The following is a 20,749-nucleotide window of genomic DNA, read 5'->3' on the forward strand; positions in this document are numbered from 1 at the left end:
TAGAACTAGCTCTAGATCTTTGACCATAATTGGCGTAGCGTCCTGTCAGACTTGGGCCTGCACTTTCCCCGAAAAAATGAAAAACAAATATGCAACAGTCGCGGAGATGATGGTGGAGAGTGTTGAGACGAGATAAAATTTAAAATGAACAAATGAATAATGCCGTAAATAGAGTTAAATAATAATTTTAAACGAAAATGCACCAGAGCGATAATTCATCAATCTCAATTTCTTTTCAATCCAGAACATAGGTAACATAGATCGTCGCTGTCCAGATACTTGCACAACCATTATTGTATGCGTTTTACATCAATGAACCGAGTCTACTATGTTGCTTGGTTGCGTTCTGGATATGAAGGATCCTTTAGCAGAACTCATTATGTACAACGCGTGATCATTTTGAAAATGGCCGCGGCAGAATTACCTTAACCGCAAGTTATACTTAATAGAAAATGAAGTGAACTAACTTTCAGAGTTTTATAAGATGTCATTTTGAACTGAACATATCTGTTGGGCGCTTTATTCCAATGGAAACAACTCAAAAATATTGTATAATTTACTTCATACTTGATTGTTTCCCTTAACAAACCAGGAATTTTACAGTTGAGTCTAGAAAACAAAACTTGAGTGGCCCGTGTTATTAATGTTTTCAGTACATATATCAAAACAGAATTAAATATTTATCTCGAAAATCAAGCTTTCGAAATAAGCCTCTTTGCAAAACAGTATATTTTCAATAATTAGATATTTAAATATCGGAAATATTTACTAACTAAACAAATGCATATTTATGCTTCCGGTGCCAAAATTTTTCTTCTTCTGACAAAAGTGGTTTATTGCGCATTTTGTAATTTATTTTTTTTTGAAAAATAAATTTAAGTTGTTAAAAAGAAAATGAATTCGTAAACATGCTTTTTGAAACTTTTTAAAGATTACATGTAGATGGGGTCGTAAAATTAGTAAAAAATTACGTTCTAAGTTAACTTCATTGAAATGTATTGCAATAACAATATACTTGTTTAAACGTATGTCAAATTTCAGATGTTAAAGATAGTGTCAATAACCTGAGTGTTGCGTCAGAAAATTTGTTTATATGATTAACACATGTATTGTATTCAAATAAGAATTCAGCATGTCAAGGTTGACAAGGGTTTGATTGAGGCAACAAAAGAAGTAAGGCTGGATGTTGATATCATCTGTGAAGAGTGTTGGGGCCATTTGTTTTCGTGGGAATTTTCCAGAATGCATTGAATATTGCTTCTTAGTTCCAGGTAACATTATCACGTCACAAATTACCATTTTAACGGATTGGTAAAATACTCTAGACTTACAGGACACGTCAATATTCTTGTTTAAAAAATGTCAAGTCAGTTTACTTGTAGCAACCAGGAAATAGTGCATATTTGGTCTACTATTTTACGTGTAAGACGTACTACAAATGAAATATTAGAATCGAAATATTTCATGGTCTAAGTGTATTTTGATTACTTTAAACATACGCCACATGGAATAATTATCTTGGGCAATGCTCTGGTGGAATTCTCCCGTTGAACATAAAACTTCTTCATTGTTTTTGAATCAATTTAATCTCTCATTTGGTAACCATTATTTCTGATATTACATTCTGACATGAGATACTTTTTTTGTCCATTTAATTTCTATGTATCGCTTTTAAAATGGATACAAAAATGTTTTTGTTTTTGCAAGAATCCATTCATGAACATGCTACTACCCATCCTTTAATAATCAAAGCGGGTGTTCCTTAAATAACTGCTGAGAAATGTTCACAAAGCTATCTATACATCAATGCATCTGTAAAGACTCTTAGATATTTGATTAACAACAAAATATTTCTCTGACATTTTCTGTCAAAAAAGACCCAGGAACTTTAAATTGTAGTCGTAATACCATCAAGCTACTCCTTGCCTGCCACTCAAATCCTGTAAAAGAATATTGCATAATTGTGTCATCAGAAAATAATTGCGATATTTAAAATGGCATCGTTGACGTTTGAACCATTCTCGCAAACCAGCGGCCTACCATGGCTCCCCGGATGAACGACTGAGATATTTATAACGGTATCTTTGATGTTGAACCAGTTTTGCACACCAGCGCCCTACCATGGTTCCCCGGATGAACGACTGGGAGATTTATAACAGCATCCTTGACGTTCAACCAGTCTCACACACCAGCGGTCCACCATGGTTCCCCGGATGAACGACTAAGATACTCATAACAGCATCCTTGACTTTCAACCAGTCTCGCAAACCAGCAGTCCACCATGGTTCCCCGGATGAACGACTAAAATATTTATAACAGCATCCTTGACGTTCAACCAGTCTCGCACACCAGCGGTCCACCATGGTTCCCCGGATGAACGACTAAGATATTTATAACAGCATCCTTGACGTTCAACCAGTCTCGCACACAAGCGGCCCACCATGGTTCCCCTGATGAACTGCAGAGATGTTTATAACGGCATCCTTGACGTTCAACCAGTCTCGCACACAAGCGACCTACTATGGTTCCTTTGTTGAACGTCTCTGGATTACGACGAACTTCTGACAGATAAGAATGTGTGTGAACTTGGTGCAAATGTAAAAGCCATGCAAAAAGAAAACCTGTCAGGGCTGTGCAAACAATTATAATTCTGCTCAGATGATGTCGATATATTGATAAATCAAATGTACAGAAATACTTCATGATACAAATGGGAGTGTAAGAAAAAGTTTAATTTCACTTGCTGTACATTCCCAGTACTACGAAACCTCGCTAGCGCTCTGTTTCTCCGCGGTTCCTCAGCTTGAGAAAACCATGCTGTACACAGGCAGGCGAGTAGGATCCTCATAACCCTGCTACCTCTTACACTTTTACTTTTAACGTAGATGATAGGGAAACATGGGAGGGGTGGGGGTGGGGAGAGAGAGGGGGCTCTGACATAGCCTGTATGTATCTGCTGATGCAAACCGCCGATTAAGGACATTATTTTGGTAGATATTCTATCTTAAGAGTCACTTCTTCATTCGTCATGACATCGATAGTTGCATTCCGATATATGATGACCAACTACGGTCGATGTCTCGAGCTTTCTTTCGATCGTCACTATTTCTGACAAGTTTTCTTTTTGTTCTAAATTATTTCATTCTTTCATATCAAATATTCATTATTACGGTGGTATGTTTAGGACATGCAATTATTTTTTTAGGATTAAATTATCTTGAGCGATCAACATCTTATCTCGTGCGCACGCCCATCTTATCTTGAGCGATCAACATATTATCTTGAGCGGTCAACATCTTATCTTGAGCGATCAACATCTTATCTCGAGCGCACGACATCTTATCTTGAGCTATCAACATATTATTTTGAGCGATCAACATCTTATTTCGTGCGCACGACATTTTATCTTGAGCGATCAACATCTTATCTTGAGCGATCAACATATTATACTGAGCGATCAACATATTATCTTGAGCGATCAACATCTTATCTCGTGCGCACGACATCTTATCTTGAGCGATCAACATATTATCTTGAGCGATCAGCATCTCATTTCGTGCGCACGACATCTTATCTTGAGCGATCAACATTTTATCTCGAGCGATCAACATATTATCTTGAGCGATCAACATCTTATCTCGAGCGATCAACATATAATCTTGAGCGATCAACATTTTATCTTGAGCGATCAACATCTTATCTCGTGCACACGACATTTTATCTTGAGCGATCAACATCTTATCTCGCGCGCACGACATCTTATTTCGTGCGCACGACATTTTATCTTGAGCGATCAACATCTTATCTTGAGGGATCAACATATTATCTTGAGCGATCAACATCTTATCTCGAGCGATCAACATATTATCTTGAGCGATCAACATATTATCTTGAGCGATCAACATCTTATCTCGTGCGCACAACATCTTTACTTGAGCGATCAACATCTTATCTTGAGCGATCAATATATTATCTTGAGCGATCAACATCTTATTTCGAGCGATCAACATATTATTTTGAGCGATCAACATATTATCTCGAGTGATCAACATCTTTTCTCTGTCATCTTATCCATATCTATTAAGGACCTTTGTGTGAATTCAGATCATTAGTAAAAACATACGGCTGCCACCGTTTTTGTTTTTATTTAGATTATACTTGATTATACTTATAACCGTTTCACGTTTGCAGGGGTAGACAATTAAATACGGAAACTGATATAAAGGCAGCAAAAAATCAGTGATGATGTAAAGAAATAAATTTAAGTCCTTGACAAAAAAAATAGTATGTAGGCTTCGCTATGGAAGCCCTGGAGGGACAATTGATTTCCGTACTTCCCACTTCTGATCTCTAACTTTTGCACTTCTCACTTCCAACTTCTGACTTCTAACTTCCGCACTTCTGACTTCCAACTTCCTGACATTCGACTTCTGATTTCCAACTTCCACACTTCTTACTTCCGACTTTTGATTTTTTATTTCTTTCTAACTTTCGCACTTTCGACTTCTAACTTCCGCACTTCTGACTTCCAGCTTTCTGACTTCATACTTCCGACTTCCAGCTTCCACACTTCTTACTTCTGACTTCCAAAAAAGGAAAGTTGGCAGTCAGAAGTGCGGAACTTGGAAGTCGGAAGTCAGGAAGATAGAAGTCAGAATTGTGAAAGTTAGAAGTCAGAAGTGCGATAGTCAGAAGAGGGAAGTAAGAAGTCAAACAGTCGGAAGTCAGAAGTGTGCAAGTTGGAAATCAGAAGTCGAAAAGCAGGAAGTTAGAAGTCAGAAGTGCGGAAGTTAGAAGTCAGACGTGCGGAAGTTAGAAGAGGGAAATAAGAAGTCAAAAAGTCGGAAGTAAGAAGTGTGGAAGTTGAAATCAGAAGTCGAAAGTATGGAAGTTAGAAGTGCGGAATTTAGAAGTCGGAAGTGCGGAAGTTAGAAGAAGGAAGTAAGAAGTCAAGAAGTCGGAAGTAAGAAGTGTGGAAGTTTGAAATCAGAGGTCGAAAGTCAAGAAGTTAGAAGTCAGAAGTGCGGAAGTTAGAAGTCTGACGTGCGGAAGTTAGAAGAGGTAAATAAGAATTCAAAAAGTCGGAAGTAAGAAGTGTGGAAGTTGGAAATCAGAAGCCGAAAGTCTGGAAGTTAGAAGTGCGGGTGTTAGAAGTAAAAAGTGCGGAAGTTAGAAGAAGGAAGTAAGAAGTCAAGAAGTCGGAAGTAAGAAGTGTGGAAGCTTGAAATCAGAGGTCGAAAGTCAAGGTAGAAGTTAAGAAAGTCAAATGAAGTGTCCCCCCCTCCGTTGGCAAGTTGTAAATCCCAAGAATTTGTCTAAAATTAGACTTTGGTAATCAAAGGTAAGCTTGGAAGTTTGAAGTCGATGGTCCGCAAATAACAGTTAGAAGTAAGAAAATGGGACTAACGGAAATCAATTTTCCCTCCAGGGCTTCCATACTTCGCCCATATATAAACGATTTTCCTTGTTTTCCCTTAATTCATACATGCAACTTTTCAGCACGAATTTATCAGTCGAACTGAAATTTGTTGCTGTTCTAACATGCAGTATGCATCATTGGTTATGTTCATTTGATTTTAAAGTTAGGATGTCCAATTAAGTGCATTGCTTTCCCAATTGATGTGATAAACTTGTACATGTACTTGTGGAAGTTTAAATAACAGCGGAATAGGCGGGACCCTAATTAACAACGTGTCCGTATGTTTTACTGATGACCAAAATGCACACGCAAAGGGCCTCAATATATATAAATAAGATGTCGTGCACTCGAGATAAGATGTTGATCGCACAAGATAAGATGTTGATAGCTCAAGATAATATGTTGATCGCTCGAGATAAGATGTTGATCGCTCAACATAAATGTTGATCGCTCGAGATAAAATGTTGATCGCTCAAGATAATATGTTGATCGCTCGAGATAAGATGTTGATCGCTCGAGATAAGATGTTGATCACTCAAGATAATTTGTTGATCGCTCGAGATGAGATGTTGATCGTTCAAGATAAGATGTCGTGCGCACGAAATAAGATGTTGGTCGCTCGAGATAAGATGTTGATCGCTCAAGATAATATGTTGATCGCTCAGTATAATATGTTGATCGCTCGAGATAAGATGTTGATCGCTCAAGATAATATGTTGATCGCTCAAGATAGTATGTTGATCGCTCAAGATAAGATGTTGATCGCTCGAGATAATATGTTGATCGCTCAATATAATATGTTGATCGCTCAAGAAAAGATATTGATCGCTCAAGATAAGATGTCGTGCGCACGAAATAAGATGTTGATCGCTCGAGATATTACAAGAATGTTGACCGCTGAAGAAAATATGTTGATCGCTCGAGATAAGATGTTGATCGCTCAACGATAATGTGTTGATCGCTCAGATGTATAGCAGATGTTGATCGCTCAGATAATATGTTGATCGCTCAATATAAATGTTGATCGCTCAAGATAAATGTTGATCGCTCAGAATGATAGTAATGTTGATCGCTCGAGATAAGATGTTGATCGCTAATATAATATGTTGATCGCTCAAGATAAGATGTTGATCGCTAAATAAATGTGTGCGCTACGAAATTACAAGATGTTGATCGCTCAAGATAAGATGTTGATCGCTCAAGATAATGTTGTCGCTCAAGATAATATGTTGATCGTCGGAACTCGAAAGATAAGATGTTGATCGCTCAAGATAATATGTTGATCGCTCAAGATAAGATGTTGATCGCTCAAGATAATATGTTGATCGCTCAAGATGATATGTTGATCGCTTGAGATATGATGTCGTGCGCACAAGATAAAATGTTGAGCGCTCAAGATAATATGTTGATCGCTTAAGATAAGATGTTGATCGCTCGAGATAATATGTTGATCGCTCAAGATAATATGTTGATCACTCGAGATAAGAAGTCGTGCGCACGAGATAAGATGTTGATCGCTCAAGATAAGATGTCGTGCGCACGAGATAATTTAATCTTAAAAAAATAATGGCATATGTCCTAAACATACCACTGTACATTATTATAAAACGCGTAATTCATTCATTAAATTGGAGTCAGTATTTATTAAATCACCCGATACTGAAATCAGTCTAAATAGTTCTAATATGCTATGACATTTTGAGAGAAATCAAGCCAATCTCTTCGTTGTAAAGTTGATCTGACGGTTGTGGATTTATTACATGGTTAATTGATTTCACTAACCTTCAAGACTGCAGGAGAAAAATGAAAAATCATAAGAGAAATGTATGGCAGCAATTAATATTTCCAGGAGATATTTGTCCGGAACAACGACACAAAAGATTAAAATTCACAGTGCTATTTCCCATTATGTGATCATTTAAATCATACGGGATTATGTTTAATGTTTTCCTGGGATTAGATTTCTCACCTTTCGAAAGAAAATTTATTGTTCTTTTTTAGAAGTTCCTGTAAATTTATTTTAGAAACCGGAGTAAAATTTTGAAAAATAAAAACGTGTATGATTTGTAAAATAAATACTTATGTAACCAATCTTTTGAAACAACCCTTGATCAATTTGTTAATTTACTTTCAACGAGCGTCAATCTAATTTTGAAATATCACATATATTTAGAAATGATATGTCAAAACTAAAAAAATATCAAAACTATGATTGACATATTTAAAGTCATTTAAAATCTCAATCCATTTCTAAAAAGATACATAAAAAGGCATTCAAAAATAAATGTTTTTAGTGAACGAGTGAATTTAACAGAATAGACACACTCGTACGCATGCATGCATGCACACGCACAGAAAATTTCTCATTCGAACAATATGAATTGTTCGGGTTTGACATATTTGTGAGAAATGCTATACTAGCAGTCAACTAACCGCAGAGAAATAGCTAGACGCAATGCGTATATAGACCACTGTAATTTCAAATGAGACACGCAATAGCCTGACCCATACAGAAATGCTGTACGCAGTTTCTTGACCCCAGAGCCTACAGATACTACCATAAAACACCCTACAAATGGTTTTCCATCTGGATTAAGATCCATCAGTCTAAAACATTCACTAGATGTACAGGGAACAAACCACGAGCTGATTTAGCCTTTTTGGTACATATACCACTATGCTTCAGTTACATACTTCTGTTTGCTTACTTTCAGAAATAACTCACAATATAATGATTTGTTACCTTAGCTGATTATCATTAAAATAAACGATAAGGTCCGGCGTCATCGACGTGAAAAATATTTTGATATAAAATGCTTAACCTACATTTTGTCAAAACGGTTACTAGTATTTTCATAAAATAAATAACTAATACTAATGACAAAACAAATAAATACAAAAATGACGTAGATCCTCGAATTGAGCACTTTTTGAACAGACGGTCTAGCCATTTTGTGTTGTTCTTTTTATGTAAATTTTTACTTGTTATAAGACCGCTGATAAAGACTTCAGAATTATAACACTAACGTATTGATCGTGCGTAATAAACGTTTTCCATACATGTATAGGGTTACGCAATGCATGGTGACCTATACTTTTTGCTTGAATTATTTGTTAAATTGGAAATACAAATATGGCTGAAATTCAGTAAATAAATATCTTATTTCAAAATGAAAAGTGTTCAATTGGAAGATTTGTTGGTATAGGTTATAAGTTGAATACAGCAGTTTTAAAACATTAATTTCGAGCGAACGTTAGGGAAGCGAGAAACTAATATCTTAAATTGCTGTATTCAGCTTATAACCGTCTTACAGTTCGCCATTAAATTGATGTGACAACTGTATGTGAAATAGAACGGACAGATTTAAATGAATGGAGCAATTCCATTGGAAGAGCAACTTGTGCGAACTGTAAATTGTAATATCAATGTTACATGTTTACTGCATACCAAAAACGAAATGATTTTGCGGCATCAGTGAAATTCAGAGTTAATAATAAAACAAGGACAAATATCAAACAGGGAATGCCATGTTCCAAAAACGCAGCCTCCCAAAACGAAACCGAGTCCGTTCTGGGAATTTATTTTCGAAAATACCATTTTATCAATATAGCAATACAGCAAAAGGTTATAATGTAGATAATGACAGTTCAGGACAGTCATGACCAAATGCGATGCGTATTGTCTACTGCATACAACATTTGTTTTGCATACTTGCTAGTCGGCGACGGAACAACAAGCCATTGCGATTTACACATAAGTAACACCTTCCGATATCGGATGTCATTGCAAAGTAATTTTCCTGCATTTTATTCTGTTGGATAGCACGATGCCATTCGATTTGACAAAATAATTTAAATTAGCATAATGGTAGAATGGTGAAACATTTTACGCACAAATGCCACCTATTAGCGCTGAGCAGACTAATTTCTTGTATTTACTGGTTTTTTGCTTTCTCGTGTTCGAGTTTTTGTATACTCGACTCAGTATGGCATACTTATGAAGTGTTCAATCCCTAGTGAATAGAAATCTGAACGGTAACGGCGATTATTGGAACAGTGTACGTTCTAGCACGGATGTGCAGGCTGATTTTGATCTGCACTAGTCGCAAAGGCAGAATCAATCACGTCCATCATGGTAAGGGATGATTTGTTAAAGCGATCAATGTCATACCATTGGCTTAATTATTCAGTTCGCTGGCGGTACGTCAATGCGTTCTGGCATCAGAATCATACAGCAAGGTCAATAAGCGGCCGAGTGTACCTTTTGGTCATGGTAACACACCTAGTTTCAAAATGGTCCTTTAGCAATTATTACACTAAATAAGCCATAATTCTGGCAAGAAGGCACATTGTAGACGTATATTAACCACTTGTTTAACAGGCCGGCATATTGAGTAAAATATTAAGTCAAATTAATTTACTTAGTCACAGATTGGTCTGGTAATGCTTGATTTTTTTCTGTAACACTATTCCATTCTTTTTCAGAACCTTTAAACAAAATCAAAATCCTTAGACCAAACTCCAGAATATTGTTTTTTTTCTAATTTTGCTTTTGTTTGTTCTTAGTGTTTTTGTTTCCTTCAAAGCTTTGTTCAATTAATAAGTGTTTGGAAGGAAATTTGCAGTTTATAACAAATCCATCAATACTTCTGGAAAGACACATAGATATGTGATAGACAACACAAACTATTTGTGAGATTTACTGTCAAACGATAGACAACACAAGATTTCTGTCACATTTGCTGTCAGAAAGTTCTAAAACTGTTTGATTCGTAGTTGTTATATTGTTCTGTCTATCAAAGCATTGCAAAGAACAGAATGTGAGTGTGATGTCAGAAAAGAACAGAGAGATTTAAATGGCATCATTTCATTTCAGACCCACACGTGACAGGGAAGCAGAATACAAAACTTGTCATTAACCTGTAACTAATTAAAGCAGTACCTTGGGAGATGCCAATATGTCATATAGTCCATAGAAATATTCACACGGAAAACATTATAAAACAGATGAGAATGTAATAAAACATCTCATTGTATGCGAATGACATTTACTGTACCAGCAAAATTACTTGAAGACGCAGTAGTTGTTCTGTCTAGTGAACAGAATGACCAGGAATCTGATTATAATGTTAAATACAACAAAACATCTGCGATTCATAACAAATCCTTGTTTACAACTGGAAAGAAAATATAATGTAAATATAAGACATAAAGTTTATGCGAAATGAGCGACAAAATAGGATCGGTAAATTAAAAAGAATCGCTATAGCCAGTCCTATTCTGTCGTTCATTTCGCATAAACTAAAAAAAAGTCATTTCTTACATACAAGTAACATCCCAGAAAATCTGAGTTTGTGATAAGTAAATCTTTAATATACATTTATTGACTAACAATCCATTTAATAAGTGTTTAATTACATGACATAGAACAATTCACTGATGTTTTCCAAACTTCGACTATAATAGTCCATCAATAATGTGTTGAATATAGACTAGTTACATAGTGGAGACTAGGGACCGCGATTTATAAATTGATATATACAATGAGTAATGCAATAATGATTTCTATAAAAACAGATTTGTGCCAAATTTCCATTAGATCGCCTAAGACAAACGATATAGCTTCAGGTATACCCTTGTCCGAAGGTTACTCTAGTATAGTTTTTTTTTTCAAGAGAGAAACCAATGCTTTTTAAAAAAATGTGTTTCCAAACAGCTTCGTTTCAAATAAAGTCTGTCTAGAATTGCTGCCTGCACATCATTGCAGGATGACGAAATGACGACTTAATTAATTGAAAATAAATTTAAGTTATTAAAAAATATTGATTTGACAAATTAGATCACCATTCGCCTTTGAATGAGGCGGCGTGTCTCGTTTTATTACGATAAACGTTTATGTCACGTTATTTGAAAATCCTCCAAGGGCTATTCAAAAAGATGTTGTAGTTGACAAAAAATACTGCAGATTTGACCCTTATTATCCCAGTGCGACATTGACTTCCTTTATATTTCAAAACAGAAGGGCTACAATACTTGTCTCGCGCCTCCTTTGTGATGCATGACTCTATGGCTATGTTTGAGGGTGCTTTGTGCTTCCGTGAAATCTACCCTTAATTTTTGACTTTCATTATTTAAAAAAATTTGATTTTCGTTATTTAAAAATAATTTATTGTATAATTGTTACTTGTATAAATATTTTGGCATTCGATATTTTCAATACACAATCAGTTTTGTTCGTAATTCCCATCAGAAATTGATGTAAAACCAGAAGCCTTTTGTATGTCTCGGTAAAATGATTCACGTTGATCAATTCTCTCGGCTTGATTCTCGTAAGATTTAGAAAAGTCATAATTGATTACTCAATTTTAGGAAATATATTTGGATTCCCGAGATAAGCATTGAGAAATATATTTGTTTCCAACAATAAAGCCTTGTATAAGACGTTTTTAGGGCAGGGAAGTTTCAATCTCTAATCGGTTCAACAAAGCCATAAATCAGGAACTGTTTGGCGTCGTATAGATATAAATGTTACATTGCTTCTGAAATTAAGTTACATATATAAAATACTATCGTATATATCGCAATTCTATTTTCAGTGTCGCCTTTATGTAAACACAAATATATATTTGAAATAAGCAACATTCAAGTTTAATAATTTCTTAAAATTGATACTCGAAGCTTCATAATTGAAATTAATCGTTGGTTAATCAAACTGAAGTTTATCTTACTTTTGTATTTCATACATATATTTAAAGAGGCACCACAAAATAACTCTGTTCGATTCTTTTGTATTTCCATGATGGTAATTATACATAATTTGAATGAAAAAAGTATTTATTTACAAATTGACAGTGATATATATTAGGCCAAGACAATGTGTTTAATATCTTAACATTTCATTTAATTAATGTAGCAATATGTACAGAAATCAGTGTATTTAAATAAATTTCAATTACAGTTTCTTTCTACAGTGTAAGACAGTTATTCATCTATATTCTTAAAACTATGCTAAAAAGAGTTTGACTGAAAAAGTTTGCACATGAACTTGTGAAAACACATTTATTCAGAAAAGGCCTAAATTGTCCACCTAAAAACTTGTAGTATAGCTGTATATTACCTGTATTATAAGAATGATTTTCAAGAAGTTTTTGTAGGTGAAAAAGGTAGGTCACTAGGTCTTGGTGGGTCTTTAAATCAGTTACAGCTTGTAACATTTGTAACGGATTTAAGACATTTTCTCAAGAAAACAATTATGTGACAAAAACAACTAAGAAAAATAATTTTAATAGTTTAAATTTTATTGGCAAATCAGCAAATTACTTTACATTGTAATAGAAATATGGCAAAGACACAATTTTACAAAATTATAACAATATATACATGTACACATAAATAACAATACTTTTACTAGGAAACAGTAATATTTGACAGGGTAATTTTGCGTTGAAGCATAGCTTCTTTTATAAATTTACAAATGTATAAGAGATGTTTCTTTTTCATACTTGACATAACAGAAACGAATTTATTTAAAAAGGGCCAAGAAACATTGCCCAGATATTTACGTCTTATATCTCTATATTCGTCACAAAACAATAGAAAATGATACTCTGATTCAGGTACATTTTGGGTACATAATTTGCATACTCTTTCATTTCTGTCTACACCAGTATATCTTCCTACTTCAATTTCTAATTTATGACAAGACAGTCTTAAGGATGTCAAACACTTTCTTAGATTATCGTTTGGTATCTTTTCTATATAATTTTCAAAACAAAATGTTTTTCTTATATTTGCAGTAGTAATCGAGTTTAGGCATAGTATTAATTCAGGCAGATCAGTCTTGAATTAATTGATCTTGTAATCTGTGTATAAACATGGGTAAATATTTACAGATTTCGTCGAAGTTATTTCGAATATTTGTAAAACCTAAATGATCAATAATTGAATTAATACGACTTGACCAGCATGAATTCTTTACATTATTTAAAAGGTCGCAATACATATTGTAGAGTGGGGAATCAACGTTCTTCATTATTTTCAACTAGAACTTAATAGACCGTTCCTTACAGATGACAGCTAGAGGAAATTTTCCCAATTCTCCAAATACAGCAACATTTTGAGATTTAACTCCTAAAACATACTTGCAAAATCGGAAATGCAATTTATCAACATCTGTTGGGTTGTAAACACCCCAAACGTTGGAACCGTATAACAGAATGGGCACAATCATTGTATCAAATATTTACATCTAGATGTACTTTATCAAATAACATCATTAAGTTATGATAGAATCTTAATGCTTGAAGATGAAGACTTTTATGGCGTGATTCAAATTCCCAGTATATGAAAATTTAACTACAAGATATGTGAAACAATCAAAAATTTCTATTTGTTCTCCGTTGATAAAAAAGTTATCATTGTAGAACTGTTCGCATTTTGCAAAAATACAAACTTTGGTTTTGTTGCTATCAATATTCAAACCCCATTTTATAGAATACTGATATATTCAATCAATTTGCGATTGAAGGCTTGCAGGATCAGTAGTGAACAGAACAATGTCATCGGCAAAAATGTGTTAAATACCTAAATAATAGGTTTAGATCTTTATCAGTTAAAAGATTAAAGTCTATGTTTTCTATAATGTCATTTATGAAAAGAATAAATAAAAGAGGTGAGAGTGGTTCCCCTTGTTTTAATCCAAATGTTACATCGAACAAATCCGAAAGGGGCATACTATTTGATAAGACTGAACTTTATTATGAATAGATTTGAGCCTGTTGAACATTTTACAACTTATTTTAGTCTGAATTAACTTATTCCACAATGCATCATGTCTGTCGGTATCAAAAGCCCTCTGGTAGTCAATAAACGTGCAGAAAAGTTTGGATTTATTAGCTAATACTTTTTGAATAGCTGTATGTAATAGAAATATAGCGTCTGTCGTAGAGCGATTATCACGAAATCCAAATTGAGAATCTGTTAAAATATGCTCCGATTCACACAATTTATCAATACGGTTTCTCAAAAGCAATGAAAATATTTTACCATTGTATTTCCCCGATAACTGGAAGCATCATTTTTATCTAACTTTTTGTATATAAGTACTATAACACCTTTTGTCCAAGCTTCAGGATACACAAAGGAATCAAATACTAGTATATGATTAAGAATGTGTTTAAATCAATGAAAAAATTCTGCAACATTGTTTTCAAAATCACAACTTTTATAGCGCTTTAATTTAGAAATAGTTCGTTGCACTTCTTTTTTTGTAATTTTTGTATCTAGTCGTTCGATGTTAATCGTATTATTGTCTACATCATCATGGCTATAAGTACCCGAAAGATTTTCTTCATTATTAAAAAACACCAGAAAATGCCTTACAAATCTCTGAATATCCACATCAGTATTTACAGTGCTTGACTTTTTTTATTAATTTAAATACATCCTTATGTGGGGATGATTTACATAATTTTGACCACTTGCTCTTCTCTTTATATTGAAAATTCCATCTTGCACGTCTTTTAATTTTAGAATAATTTGTCCTTTTCAACAAAAAATCTATTATCTAATTTATTTTCATCAGATTTGCAAAACAAACATTTTCGTTTTGATTCCAGCAAAATAGATTTACCTTTACGGCATTCATCATTGAACAACAATAATTTCTTCTTGTTACATTTTGGTGTATTTGTAAAAGTTTTGCCAAAACATGTAAATGAAGTGTCGTATACAAGCATAGAAAAATTATCGATACACATATTTATGTCTATTTCTCCTGTAGATAGGCGATTTGTTATATCGTCAAATAATTTTTTCTTAGAATGTAACACCTCTAAAAATGTTCAGTACCCGATGTATCCCATAATATTTTATCATAATCATGGTTATCATCCATATTCAGATTAAATGTACAATTCATTGTAAAAGCAACAGGACAATGGTCCGAAAACTTTTATAAATCAAGAACACTCATATTCAATATTGAATTAAAGCTATTAATATCTGTGATTAAATAATCCACCGTACTTGCTACGGGCCTATTTCTATAAATCCCGTGGCTTGTGTAATTTCCCTGCTCTAGCCTACCATTGACAATAACGAGATTGTTATAAGAATGTAATAAGAACATGCTCATGGTAGGTTAATACTGTCCATGAAAGATTATGAAATATGCAGCAGCACTCCCCAGGCCCCTGAAGAACCCAATTATAAAGCAACACCGTATCGCATATACTACATACATTCTGTGTTGAATTATTGAATGTTATTCCTAAATTTCTTGCTAAATGTATGAACTTTCTCATACATATTAACTAAAGAAAATGCAAAATTTGTTTGTATATAAATAAATGGCATAGTTAATATATGCAAAATAAAATTAACTTTAAACCATTTATTTTCATTCAATGTACCGTTATCGGAAGTTGAACGATTTGTGCTGCACAACATTTTAATTCTAGAAAGAAATCGAAAAGACATCCAGAAGATGCAAGCGAAACATCCCTTCGGATTAGAGTGATGGACTAGAAAGAATAAAACAAAACTGAGACAAAACACAGGGAAATATGTTTCAGCCGCTACATGACATTAAAGGCCTCTTTTGTAATAGTAGATTAAATCTATAAAAAGATCCGTTGGGAGTGCAGAACGCAAAGCTTGTCATAGTACTGCTTAACACAGACACACGTTGACTGGCTGTAAGGAAACAAACCTTTTTGTCTCATCTCCTGTGTGTACCATACCTACCTACATGCCCTTGTGTAACTGTACTGTGCACAACATGCGAAATATATTCATATCAACACAAATTATCTTTTGCACACCCTACATAGACTCCATTTTGACAGCTCTCTTCACAGAAATTACACAATTACCAAGTTACTCTTTCCAAATTTATTTTACATAACATCACAGCAGTAGCTTATACCACTTGTGATTGAAAAATTAAAGAAACTGATTCTTCTATAATGCAATGATCTAAAATATATCCATTCACGACAACCCAATATGATAAATTTATAGAATTCAGACCACATGCATCGTTAGATATTGTCTTGTCAGTATCAGTTTCGTGCACTACAGACATATATATGTTCATAAGATTTAATCAGGGTTCCTAGTAATAACTCAACATAGCTGAATATTAGTAGTGAAACTGGTAAATTGATAACGTCATATAAATAATTGCAGAATCAACTGTGCATTTTTGTTCAATTTCTTTGTAAGGCGATGCTTCCTCCTGTTACAAACAGTAAGTAGCGATTAATATGATACAACTTTCTTTTCGTAGTGAAGGGAAATTACCAAATCAGAAGATGAACGTTTCCTACACAGTACTCGCCCCTGATCAATTGCTTTGCTTCCAGGTTAATCATTTAGTGATTTAACATTGCGGTGCAACCGTTGATTTGTCTTTGTATATAAATCACAAATGTATATGACTGATTAGATTTGAGTCTCAATGATCCATCTAGGGCACAAAATTGGCGCAATTTCGTGACATACGTTGCATTTGTTACAAGAATAACATCAAGTAACATATCGTAACACTAAGTAACATGAATAAAGATCATGACTGTAATATCTTTTACTGCCCCACTTCTGACTGATTTAAGAAATCGACTACAAAAAGACACCTATTCTCGAACAAACGTAACTTAAGTAACATTCATGTAACGCTCCTGCAACACGCTTGTTACATCTATGTAACACTACTAAAGGCCTTTTTTGGCCAAATTTATGAAATGAGGTGTAACATGTGTAACATTTTAACTACAAAATGACGCCTCTTCCGGGACACGCGTAACATAAGTAACATCCATGTAACATCCTTGTAACATCCTTGTTACATCTATATAACACTACCAAAGACGTATTTCGGCCGAATTTAAGAAATGAGGTGTAACATGTGTAACATTTTAACTACAAAATGACGCCGCTTCTGGTACACGCGTAACATAAGTAACATCCATGTAACATTCTTGTAACATCCTTGTTACATCTAAATAACACTACTTAAGACGTTTTTCGGCCAAATTTAAGAAATGAAGTGTAACATGTGTAACATTTTGACTACAAAAAGGCGCCTCTTCTCAGACACACGTAACATAAGTAACATCCATGTAACATCCTTGTAACATCCTTGTTACATTTATATAACACTACTAAAGACGTTTTTCTGCCAAATTTAAGAAATGAAGTGTAACATGTGTAACATTTTGACTACAAAAAGGCATGGATGTTACATGGATGTTACTTATGTTACGCCTGTCTAAGAAGTGGCGTGTTTTTGTAGTTACACATGTTACACCTCATTTCTTAAATTCGGCAGAAAAACGTCTTTAGTAGTGTTATATAGATGTAACAAAGATGTTACAAGGATGTTACATGGATGTTACTTATGTTACGTGTGTCTGAGAAGAGGCGCCTTTTTGTAGTCAAAATGTTACACATGTTACACCTCATTTCTTAAATTTGGCCGAAAAACGTCTTTAGTAGTGTTATACAGATGTAACAAGGATGTTACAAGGCTGTTACATGGATGTTACTTATGTTACGTGTGTCTAAGAAGTGGCGTGTTTTTGTAGTCATAATGTTACACATGTTACACCTCATTTCTTAAATTCGGCAGAAAAACGTCTTTAATAGTGTTATATAGATGTAACAAGGATGTGACAAGGATGTTACATTGATGTTACTTATGTTATGTGTGTCTGAGAAGAGGCGCCTTTTTGTAGTCAAAATGTTACACATGTTACACCTCATTTCTTAAATTTGGCCGAGAAACGTCTTTAGTAGTGTTATATAGATGTAACAAGGATGTTACAAGGCTGTTACATGGATGTTACTTATGTTACGTGTGTCTAAGAAGTGGCGTGTTTTTGTAGTCAAAATGTTACACATGTTACACCTCATTTCTTAAATTCGGCAGAAAAACGTCTTTAGTAGTGTTATATAGATGTAACAAGGATGTTACAAGGATGTTACATGGATGTTACTTATGTTACGTGTGTCTGAGAAGAGGCGCCTTTTTGTAGTCAAAATGTTACACATGTTACACCTCATTTCTTAAATTTGGCCGAAAAATGTCTTTAGTAGTGTTATATAGATGTAACAAGGATGTTACAAGGATGTTACAAGGATGTTACAAGGCTGTTACATGGATGTTACTTATGTTACGTGTGTCTGAGAAGTGGCGTCTATTTCTAGTCAAAATGTTACACATGTTACAACTCATTTCTTAAATTTGACCGAAAAACGTCTTTAGTAGTGTTATATAGATGTAACAAAGATGTTACAAGGATGTTACATGCATGTTACTTATGTTACGTGTGTCTAAGTAGTGGCGTGGTTTTGTAGTCAAAATGTTACACATGTTACACCTCATTTCTTAAATTTGACCGAAAAACGTCTTTAGTAGTGTTATAAAGATGTAACAAGTATGTTGCAAGGCTGTTACATGGATGTTACTTATGTTACGTGTGGCTGAGAAGAGGCGCCTTTTGTAGTCAAAATGTTACATATGTTACACCTCATTTCTTAAATTTGGCCGAAAAACGTCTTTAGTAGTGTAATATAGATGTAACAAGGATTTTACAAGGCTGTTACATGGATGTTACTTATGTTACGTGTGTCTAAGTAGTGGCGTGGTTTTGTAGTCAAAATGTAACACATGTTACACCTCATTTCTTAAATTTGGCCAAGATACGTCTTTAGTAGTGTTATATAGATGTAACAAGGAAGTTACAAGAATGTTACTTGGATGTTACTTATGTTACGTGTGTTTGAAAAGAGGCGTCTTTTTGTAGGCGACTATCTGCATGCTACTGAACACTATTTAAACGTCTTTACATGTTACTTAATGTTACATCTTGTTACTTAATGTTATTCTTGTAACAAATGCAAAGTATGTCACCTAATTGGGCCAATTTTATGCCCTATCTCAAGCCTCGGGCCCTGTGACGATTTGATAGAAGATATCGTGCCCGAAATCATTCGTCCTTTACCTCTGATTCATGAGGGGAAGTTGGCAGTTACTCTCGGAGAACAGGTTTGTACTGGTACAGAATCTGGGAACACTGATAAGGGTAATTGCCCGTCATTACATAACTAAAATACTGTTGACGGCGTAAAACCCTAAACAAACAAACAAACAAAAAATCGAGCCTCGGTGAGTTAAATTCTTCATGCTAACGGAAGATCAGTGGTTCTATCCAGGTGCCGGATCGCGATGACATAATGCAATTATTAAATTTATCCGTCAAAGAATGGTGAAAGTAGTATCAGTTTAGAGAGATAAGAAAGAAGTTCATGTATAATAATACTTTTTAAAAAGAAACTCGCTTGGATCGTGGCATTACTAACCATCGTACTGTATTATAAATTAGTTTTGTATGATTATAAAAGGTGGTTCTTAACAATTAGTTTTGACTTTTACAGAGGAGAAAGCTTCCAATTTCCAATGGTGGGCGTCGTCCAAACGCTACATCACTACCATAGAATCTGATGAGCAGCACTATACCATCAGACATGATAAATAAATAGTAAAATACCACCTATAAATTAAGGCGAAATTGAAAAATAATTATTAATTTATTATGTGAAATATAGTATGCCATATATTATCGCAGTGTGTTTACCATATCTAAAACATTACATTTGTGGTGTTGGAACAGCGTCCTACATTTCTGCACCACTTAATTGCAAACGTAATGCATGCGCAATGTCATATTTCATATTTCAACGTGACGTATGTGAGTATGAGACCTCAGGAATGTTCTTAAGTTAAGGTTGATTTATCAGTCACCGTATATAACACACGCAAGTATATATAGATGTATTCAGCAATACAGAAAGCACTTCATTACATTGAACAACTATCATTATGTCTTGTTGCTTTAATGTTGATGTCATCTTTTATGGTACTCTGCCAAAAGATGTATGAGCGAAACTATGAACTTAACCTCGATTCCGGTTGCTTTACATACTTGCTTTCGCTCATTCACGTTTGTCTTCGTCATAACATGACTCGCATTCGTCTTCGTCAAAGCTATTTTACTTAAATGAATCAATGAATATTTCTAGAAAGAAACAGAAGTTTTGACTGACAACGCAAGATTTCTCTGACATTTGCTGTTAAGAAAAAAATCAGACACTTCAGCTCGTAGTCATCATATCATCAAATTATATGTTCTTGTCAGTTAGATTGTTTCTTAATAAATAAGGCAAAAAACAAGCAATTATCTGTGAAAGAAAAGACGTGATTGATTTGTCAATAATAGAGAGATTAAAGCTGCACTCTTCGAAGATGATGCCAGAATGTTGGATGGT

This window comes from Mercenaria mercenaria, chromosome 8, assembly GCF_021730395.1.
Source record: "Mercenaria mercenaria strain notata chromosome 8, MADL_Memer_1, whole genome shotgun sequence".
Classification (NCBI taxonomy): domain Eukaryota; kingdom Metazoa; phylum Mollusca; class Bivalvia; order Venerida; family Veneridae; genus Mercenaria; species Mercenaria mercenaria.